Source organism: Oncorhynchus kisutch, linkage group LG5, assembly GCF_002021735.2.
Source record: "Oncorhynchus kisutch isolate 150728-3 linkage group LG5, Okis_V2, whole genome shotgun sequence".
Classification (NCBI taxonomy): Eukaryota; Metazoa; Chordata; class Actinopteri; order Salmoniformes; family Salmonidae; genus Oncorhynchus; species Oncorhynchus kisutch.
The window spans coordinates 59,411,348-59,420,777 of NC_034178.2; positions in this window are offsets into that span (position 1 = coordinate 59,411,348).

Below are 9,430 nucleotides of genomic sequence, written 5' to 3' on the forward strand. Positions count from 1 at the left end.
AGTAGTCCCGGACCCTTTTGCTCCTCAAGAGACTGTGATTGGTCAAGGGCTATTTGAGAGAAAACGAGATTAACCAGAACGACTGCAGCTGATCTCAACCGTGCAAAAAGGCGTCCCAAAGAAAGCTGCGAAGCTCAGTCAATTCTTTGAAGAGTGTCTTCGGACAAAACTGTTAGTTTCCCGATAATTTGCTCTTCACGCTCAGGGTGTAACTAGTAGGGTGTAACTAGCCCCTGTTCTTGCTCTTGCTGAACAAAAAAAATCCTCGGTATCATCACAACAACTTTTGGCGCTATTTCAACAAAACGATTTTGTGGTAAGAGAGAAAAAATGTAGATCATTTTTGAATAAATTAGTAATATGTTGGATGAGTGTGTTCCCCACAACTACTAGGGGGTAACTGTTCCCTGGGGGCTAGTTAACGTTACCCCTTTATGGTTATGTATGTTTTTCTCCCTGTCATTTAGACAATGACTAGCCCAGTTAGTGCTAGTTTATGCTAACTTGCTCTAGCAACTTCACTAGCAGTAAATGATAGCCAGCTATCTAGTTAGCATAAGCTGCTAGGAGTGCAAGCTAGCAACCTTAATACAAGATCATCTGAGGTAAAATAACAATACATTAAAAGATAAAGTAACTTATTTTCAGTTGTTAATGTTTCCACTAGTGACTGATAGCTTTACAGTTCATGTAACATTATCGCCTTTTAGCTATTTTACTCAGCTTTTTATGTCATATAGCAAGATAGCTATCTACATTTTGAAGAGTGAGCATTTCAATTGGCAACTAAGATCATGAGGCATTGATAAGCTATATTCTTCAAGGATCAAATGGCAGGTCGATGTATAATTCATTTAAAGGTCCCAAAAAATGGATGTAGCATCTCAGATTGCCCCTTTTAATTAGTTCATTGATTAAAGTTAGTGTTCAACCTAATCCTGAACTGTGTGCTTTCCTGTCTGTGTACCCTGGTCCCCACTATAGAACTTGGTGATTCCACCTCTCCCATACTGTCTCAGTGGTGTGAGGTTCTGTGTTATGCACTATAGCCCGTTACCATATCATATGTGATTGAATATTATCTGCTGTTGGCTTGTGTGGGTGTATGTGTTTTGCAACATAGCTGACTTGAGACATTGTCAACAGTTTCAGGGCCATGGACCTTTCTCGTGATGGAAAAATACAGAATAACATAAAAACAGGAACTGTACAGTCTTTTGTTAGATAACAGGAGCCAGGTGTGTGATAACTGTATCGAGAGTATGAGCGCATAGATATTCTACACAACTACAACGACTGACCGCTGAAGCGCCTAGGGGGCTGGGACCAGCTGGTGCGCCAACAATCAACGATAGGCTGAATGAGTTTAAACCACGCCCAGTCTCTACTCTGAGAGGCTGGCTCGGAAGCAGAAACTACTTCTGTCAGAGTATTAAAGAAGATACCGTTAGTGTGTTGGCTAGTTCTCTGTACTGCCCTGCGTGGTGTTACAGCAAACCCGTATAATCGAAAATTGCATTTACCACTTAATGCTTAGCTAATCAAATGTACATAGTATACAATCAGTGACTCAGTGTCAAATTTATCCTGATACCAGATTCGATTGACGCAACCTTTAACAGTGGCTGGTAGGTAGGGAGGAGTGAGGGATGAAGACTGGCTTGCCTCTCCTGGCTGCAGGGCTGTACTCAGTGCTGTCCCAGGTGGTTCTGGTCCGAGGCTGTCCAGACTCCTGTAAGGAATGCTCAGGGCCTCAGAATGACCTGTGTCTGGAGTGCAGAACAGGCTGGACCCTCCATGTCAACACATATGTAGTGTGAGGTTCTGTATTATGCACTATAGCCCGTTACCATATCATATGTGATTGAATATTATCTGCTGTTGGCTTGTGTGGGTGTATGTGTTATGCAACATAGCTGACTTGAGACATTGTTAACTGTTTCAGGGCCATGGGCCTTTCTCGTGATGGAAAAATACAGAATAACATAAAAACAGGAATGGTGCAATGAGTTGCAGGGAACACATACTGAGAGTAGTGTAGGGAACAAACAGTCTTTTGTTAGATAACAGGAGCCAGGTGTGTGATAACTGTATCAAAAGTATGGGCGCACAGATATTCTACACAACAACGCCTGACCGCTGAAGCGCCTGGGGGCTGGGACCAGTTCGTGCGCCAACAATCAACGATAGGCTGGGTGAGTTTAAACCACGCCCAGTCTCTACTCTGTGACAGGCCGACTCGGAAGCAGGAACTACTTCTGTCAGAGTATATTATATTAACTTTGTCAGGAACAAGTCAGTTCTCTGTTCTACCCTGCGTGGTGTTACAGCGAACCCATATATACGAAAATTGCATTTACCACTTATTGCTTAGCTAATAAAAAGTACATAGTATACAATCGGTGACTCAGTATCATACTTATCCTGATACCAGATTCGATTGACGCAACCATTAACAGTAGGTGAGTGGGACAGTGGGATAGTTTGCATGTGAGTGTGTCTTTCTCTAAATCCTGTGTGGCTCAGTTGGTAAAGCATGGCGCTTGTAACTTTTTGTAACTTTTTAATTTTATTTACATTTTTTAAGTTAACCTTTAATTAACCAGGCAAGTCAGTTATGAACAAATTCTTATTTACAATGACGGCCTACACCGTCCAAACCTGGATGACGCTGGGCCAATTGTGCGCCGCCCTATGGGACTCCCAATCACGGTCGGTTGTGGGTTTGATTCCTTGATTCCTACATTTTCCTCCGAAAATGTATACACTCACTACTGTACGTCGCTCTGGATAAGAGCGTGTGCTAATTTACTAAAATGTCAATGACAATTTTGGCGTATGTGTTTATAATGCATTAGTTTATAAAAATACTGTACTGCAATTTATATAATACCTGCTCTGTTCCTATAATAGCTGCTCTGTTCTGTTCCTACAATACCTGCTCTGTTCTGTTCCTATAATACCTGTTCTGTTCCTATAATTCCTGCTCTGTTCTGTTCCTATAATACCTGCTCTGTTCTGTTCCTATAATACCTGTTATGTTCCTATTAGAGGTCAACCGATTATGATTTTTCAAAGCTGATACCGATACGATTATTGGAGGACCAAAAAAAGCCGATAACGGGCCAATTTTTATTTTTATTTATTTGTAATAATGACAATTACAACAATACTGAATGAACACTTATTTTAACTTAATATAATACATCAAAAACAATCCATTTAGCCTCAAATAAATAATGAAACATGTTCAATTTGGTTTAAATAATGCAAAAACAAATCAAATCAAAATCAAATCAAATGTATTTATATAGCCCTTCGTACATCAGCTGATATCTCAAAGTGCTGTACAGAAACCCAGCCTAAAACCCCAAACAGCAAGCAATGCAGGTGTAGAAGCACGGTGGCTAGGAAAAACTCCCTAGAAAGGCCAAAACCTAGGAAGAAACATAGAGAGGAACCAGGCTATGTGGGGTGGCCAGTCCTCTTCTGGCTGTGCCGGGTGGAGATTATAACAGAACATGGCCAAGATGTTCAAATGTTCATAAATGACCAGCATGGTCGTATAATAATAAGGCAGAACAGTTGAAACTGGAGCAGCAGCACGGTCAGATGGGCTGGGGACAGCAAGGAGTCATCATGTCAGGTAGTCCTGGGGCATGGTCGTAGGGCTCAGGTCCTCCGAGAGAGAGAAAGAAAGAGAGAAGGAGAGAATTAGAGAACGCACACTTAGATTCACACAGGACACCGAATAGGACAGGAGAAGTACTCCAGATATAACAAACTGACCCTAGCCCCCCGACACAAACTACTGCAGCATAAATACTGGAGGCTGAGACAGGAGGGGTCAGGAGACACTTTGGACCCATCCGAGGACACCCCCGGACAGGGCCAAACAGGAAGGATATAACCCCACCCACTTTGCCAAAGCACAGCCCCCACACCACTAGAGGGATATCTTCAACCACCAACTTACCATCCTGAGACAGGGCCGAGTATAGCCCACAAAGATCTCCGCCATGGCACAACCCAAGGGGGGGCGCCAACCCAGACAGGATGACCACCAAATACGGTTCCCAATCAGAGGCAACGAGAATCACCTGACAGCTGATTGAGAACCGCCTCAGGCAGCCAAGCCTATACAACACCCCTAATCAGCCGCGATCCCAAATACTACAAACCCCAATACGAAATACAACACGTAAACCCATGTGACACCCTGGCCTGACCAAAATATATAACGAAAACACAAAAACCTAAGACCAAGGCGTGACAGAACCCCCCCCCCCCCCAAGGTGCGGACTCCCGGACGCACCTCAAAACCATAGGGAGGGTCCGGGTGGGCGTCTGTCATTGGTGGCGGCTCCGGCTCGGGACGTGGACCCCACTCCATAAATGTCATAGTTCCTCCCCTTCGCGTCCTGGGATAATCCACCCTCGCCACCGACCATGGCCTAATAGTCCTCACCCAGAACCCCACAGAACTGAGGAGCAGCTCGTGACTGAGGGGCATCTCGGGACTGAGGGGCAGCTCGGGACTGAGGGGCAGCTCGGGACTGAGGGGCAGCTCGGGACTGAGGGGCGGCTCGGGACTGAGGCAGCTCTGGACTGAGGGGCAGCCCGGAACTGAGGGGCAGCCCGGAACAGAGGGGAAGCCCAGTACTGAGAGGAAGCCCAGTACTGAGAGGAAGCCCAGGACTGAGAGGAAGCCCAGTACTGAGATGAAGCTCAGGTAGGTAGTAGGCTCCGGTAGATCCTGGCTGGCTGGCGGATCTGGAAGATTCAGGTTGACTAGCAGATCTGGAAGATTCTGGTTGACTAGCAGATCTGGAAGATTCTGGTTGACTGGCGGATCTAGCTGCTCTATGCAGACTGACAGCTCTGACTGCTCCATGCAGGCTGACAGCTCCTTGCAGACTGGCAGCTCTTTGCAGACTGACAGCTCTGACTGCTCCATGCAGGCTGACAGCTCCTTGCAGACTGACAGCTCCTTGCAGACTGACCGCTCCTTGCAGACTGACAGCTCCCTGCAGACTGGCAGCTCCTTGCAGACTGACAGCTCTGACTGCTCCATGCAGGCTGACAGCTCCTTGCAGACTGGCAGCTCCTTGCAGACTGGCAGCTCCTTGCAGACTGGCAGCTCCTTGCAGACTGGCAGCTCCTTGCAAACTGGCAGCTCCCTGCAGACTGGCAGCTCCTTGCAGACTGGCAGCTCCTTGCAGACTGGCAGCTCCTTGCAGACTGACAGCTCCCTGCAGACTGGCAGCTCCTTGCAGACGGACAGCTCCTTGCAGACTGGCAGCTCCTTGCAGACTGACAGCTCTGGCTGCTTCATGCAGACTGACAGCTCTGGCTGCTTCATGCAGACTGACATCTCTAACTGCTACATGCAGGCTGACAGCACCCTGCAGACTGGCAGCTCAGGCTGCTTCAAACAGGCAGGAGGCTCCGACAGCGCTGTAGAGAAGGAAGGCTCTGATAGCGCTGAACAGGCGGGAGACTCCGACAGCGCAGGAGAGGAGGAAAACGCTGGCTGCGCTGAACAGGCGGGAGACTCCGACAGCGCAGGAGGGAAGGAAGGCTCTGGCTGTGCTGAACAGGCGGGAGACTCCGACAGCGCAGGAGGGAAGGAAGGCTCTGGCTGTGCTGAACAGGCGGGAGACTCCGACAGAGCAGGAGAGGCGAGGCGCACTGTAGGCCTGATGCGTGGTGCGGGCACTGGTGATACTGGAGCGAGGACACGCACAGGAAGCCTGGTGCGGGGAGCTGCTACCGGAGGACTGGTGTGTGGAGGTGGCTCTGGATAGACCGGACCGTGCAGGCGCACTGGAGCTCTGGAGCACCGAGCCTGCCCAAGCTTACCTGGCTCAATGCCCACTCTAGCACGGCCAATACGAAGGGCTGGTATGAACCGTACCGGGCTATGCACCCGCACTGGAGACACCGTGCGCTCACTAGCATAACACGGTGCCTGCCCGGTCTCTTTAGCCCACCGGAAAGCACAGGGAGTTTGCGCAGGTCTCCTACCTGGCATAGCCATACTCCCTGTAAGCCCCCCCCCAATAATTTTTTGGGGTTGCTTCTCGGGCTTCCTTGCCAACCGTGTTTCCTCGTATCGTCGGCTCCTATCTCCTGCTGCCTCTGCTTCCTCCTTGGGGCGGCGATATTCACCAGGCTGAGCCCAGGGTCCTCTTCCGTCTAATATCCTCTCCCAAGACCAGAAGTCCTTATATCGCTGCTCCTTAACAGGGAGAGTTGGCTCAGGTCTGACTCCTGACTCTGCCACTCTCTCCCTGAGCCCCTCCCCCCAATACATTTTTGGGGCTGCTTTTCGGGTTTCCCTCTGCGCCGCCGTGTCTGTTTCTCCAACTCCATTCGCCTATAGCCTTCTTAGCACTGTTCCAGCGAATCCCATGCGGGCTCCTGCACTCTCTCTGGGTCGGCCGCCCACCTGTCGATTTCTTCCCACGTCGTATACTCCATGCCATTGCTGTCCATAACGTCCTCCTTTCGCTTTTCCTGCGGTCGCTGCCTGTAACCACGCCGCTCGTATGTGGTGGGTGATTCTGTAACGGCGTTCTTCGTTTGTTGAAAGAGAGTCGGACCGAAATGCAGCGTGGTGGTTACTCATGATCTTTAATGAGGAAATGGTGACGATACATGAAATAACTAATAAATACAAAAACAACAAACGGAACGTGAAACTTATTACAGCCTATCTGGTGAAACTACACAGAGACAGGAACAATCACCCACACAAGACAAAGCGAAACTCAGGCTACCTAAATACGGTTCCCAATCAGAGGCAACGAGAATCACCTGACAGCTGATTGAGAACCGCCTCAGGCAGCCAAGCCTATACAACACCCCTAATCAGCCGCGATCCCAAATACTACAAACCCCAATACAAAATACAACACGTAAACCCATGTCACACCCTGGCCTGACCAAAATATATAACGAAAACACAAAAACCTAAGACCAAGGCGTGACATGCTGAAGTGAAAGTCATCCTCTCTTGGGGAATGCTGCTTTTTAGTTAGCTTTGCGACAGTATCAAAAAGGAATTTCGGATTGTTCTTATTTTCCTCAATTAAGGGCTCTTCGGTACTGCACGGTACTGTCTTTCCAAGCTAGTCGGAAGACTTCCAGTCTGGTGTGGCGCCATTTCCGTTCCAATTTTCTGGAAGCTTGCTTCAGAGCTCGGGTATTTTCTGTGTACCAGGGAGCTAGTTTCTTATGAGAAATGTTTTTAGTTTTTAGGGGTGCAACTGCATCTAGGGTATTGCGCATGGTTAAATTGAGTTCCTCAGTTAGGTGGTTAACTGATTTTTGTCCTTTGGCGTCCTTGGGTAGACAGAGGGAATCAGGAAGGAGATCAAGGAATCTTTGTGTAGTCTGTGAATTTATAGCACGACTTTTGATGTTCCTTGGTTGGGGTCTGAGCAGATTATTTGTTGCAATTGCAAACGTAATAAAATGGTGGTCCGATAGTCTAGGATTATGAGGAAAAACATTAAGATTCACAACATTTATTCCATGGGACAAAACTAGGTCCTGCGTATGACTGTGACAGTGAGTGGGTCCAGAGACATGTTGGACAAAACCCACTGAGTCGATGATGGCTCCGAAAGCCTTTTGGAGTGGGTCTGTGGACTTTTCCATGTGAATATTAAAGTCACCAAAGATTAGAATATTATCTGCTATGACTACAAGGTCCGATGGGAATTCAGGGAACTCAGTGAGGAACGCTGTATATGGCCCAGGAGGCCTGTAAACAGTAGCTATAAAAAGTGATTGAGTAGGCTGCATAGATTTCATGACTAGAAGCTCAAAAGACGAAAACGTCATTATTTTTTTGTAAATTGACATTTGCTATCGTAAATGTTAGCAACACCTCCGCCTTTGCGGGATGCACGGGGGATATGGTCACTAGTGTAGCCAGGAGGTGAGGCCTCATTTAACACAGTAAATTCATCAGGCTTAAGCCATGTTTCAGTCAGGCCAATCACATCAAGATTATGATCAGTGATTAGTTCATTGACTATAATTGCCTTTGAAGTAAGGGATAGGATAGGTAGGATCTAACATTAAGTAGCCCTATTTTGAGATGTGAGGTATCATGATCTCTTTCAATACTGACAGGAATGGAGGTGGTCTTTATCCTAGTGAGATTGCTAAGGCAAACACCGCCATGTTTAGTTTTGCCCAACCCAGGTCGAGGCACAGACACGGTCTGTTGTTGGAGAAGAAAGTAAAAGTGCAATATGTGCCATGTAAGAAAGCTAATGTTTAAGTACCTTGTTCAGAACATGAGAACATATGAAAGCTGGTGGTTCCTTTTAACATGAGTCTTCAATATTCCCAGGTAAGAAGTTTTAGGTTGTAGTTATTATAGGACTATTTCTCTCTATACCATTTGTATTTCATATACCTTTGACTATTGGCTGTTATTATAGGCACTTTAGTATTGCCAGTGTAACAGTATAGCTTCCGTCCCTCTCCTCGCCCCTACCTGGGCTCGAACCTGGAACACATTGACAACAGCCACCCTCGAAGCAGCGTTACCCATGCAGAGCAAGGGGAATAACTACTCCAAGTCTCAGAGCGAGTGACGTTTGAAACGCTATTAGCACACACCCCGCTAACTAGCTAGCCATTTCACATCGGTTACAACAGCCTAATCTCAGGAGTTGATGGGCTTGAAGTCATAAACAGAGCAATGCATGAAGCACAGCGAAGAGCTGCTGGCAAAACGCACAAAAGTGCTGTTAGAATGAATGTTTACGAGCCTGCTGGTGTCTACTATCGCTCAGTCAGACTGCTCTATCAAATCATAGACTTAATTATAACATAATAACACACAGAAATACGAGCCTTAGGTCATTAATATGGTCGAATCCAGAAACTATCATCTCGAAAACAAGACGTTTATTCTTTCAGTGAAATACTGAGCCGTTCTGTATTTTATCTAACGGTGGCATCCATAAGTCTAAATATTCCTGTTACATTGCACAACCTTCAATGTTATGTCATAATTACGTAAAATTCTGGCAAATTAGGCGGCCCAAACTGTTGCATATACCCTGACTCTGAGTGCAATGAATGCAAGAGAAGTGACACAATTATTTCACCTGGTTAATATTTCCTGCTAACCTGGATTTCTTTTAGCTAAATATGCAGGTTTAAAAATATATACTTCTGTGTATTGATTTTAAGAAAGGAATAGATGTTTATGGTTAGGTACACATTGGAGCAAGGACAGTCCTTTTTCGCGAATACGCACCGCATCGATTATTTGCAACGCAGGACACGCTAGATAAACTAGTAATATCATCAACCATGTTTAGTTAACTAGTGATTATGATTGATTGATTGTTTTTTATAAGGTAAGTTTAATGCTAGCTAGGAACTTACCTTGGCCTACTGC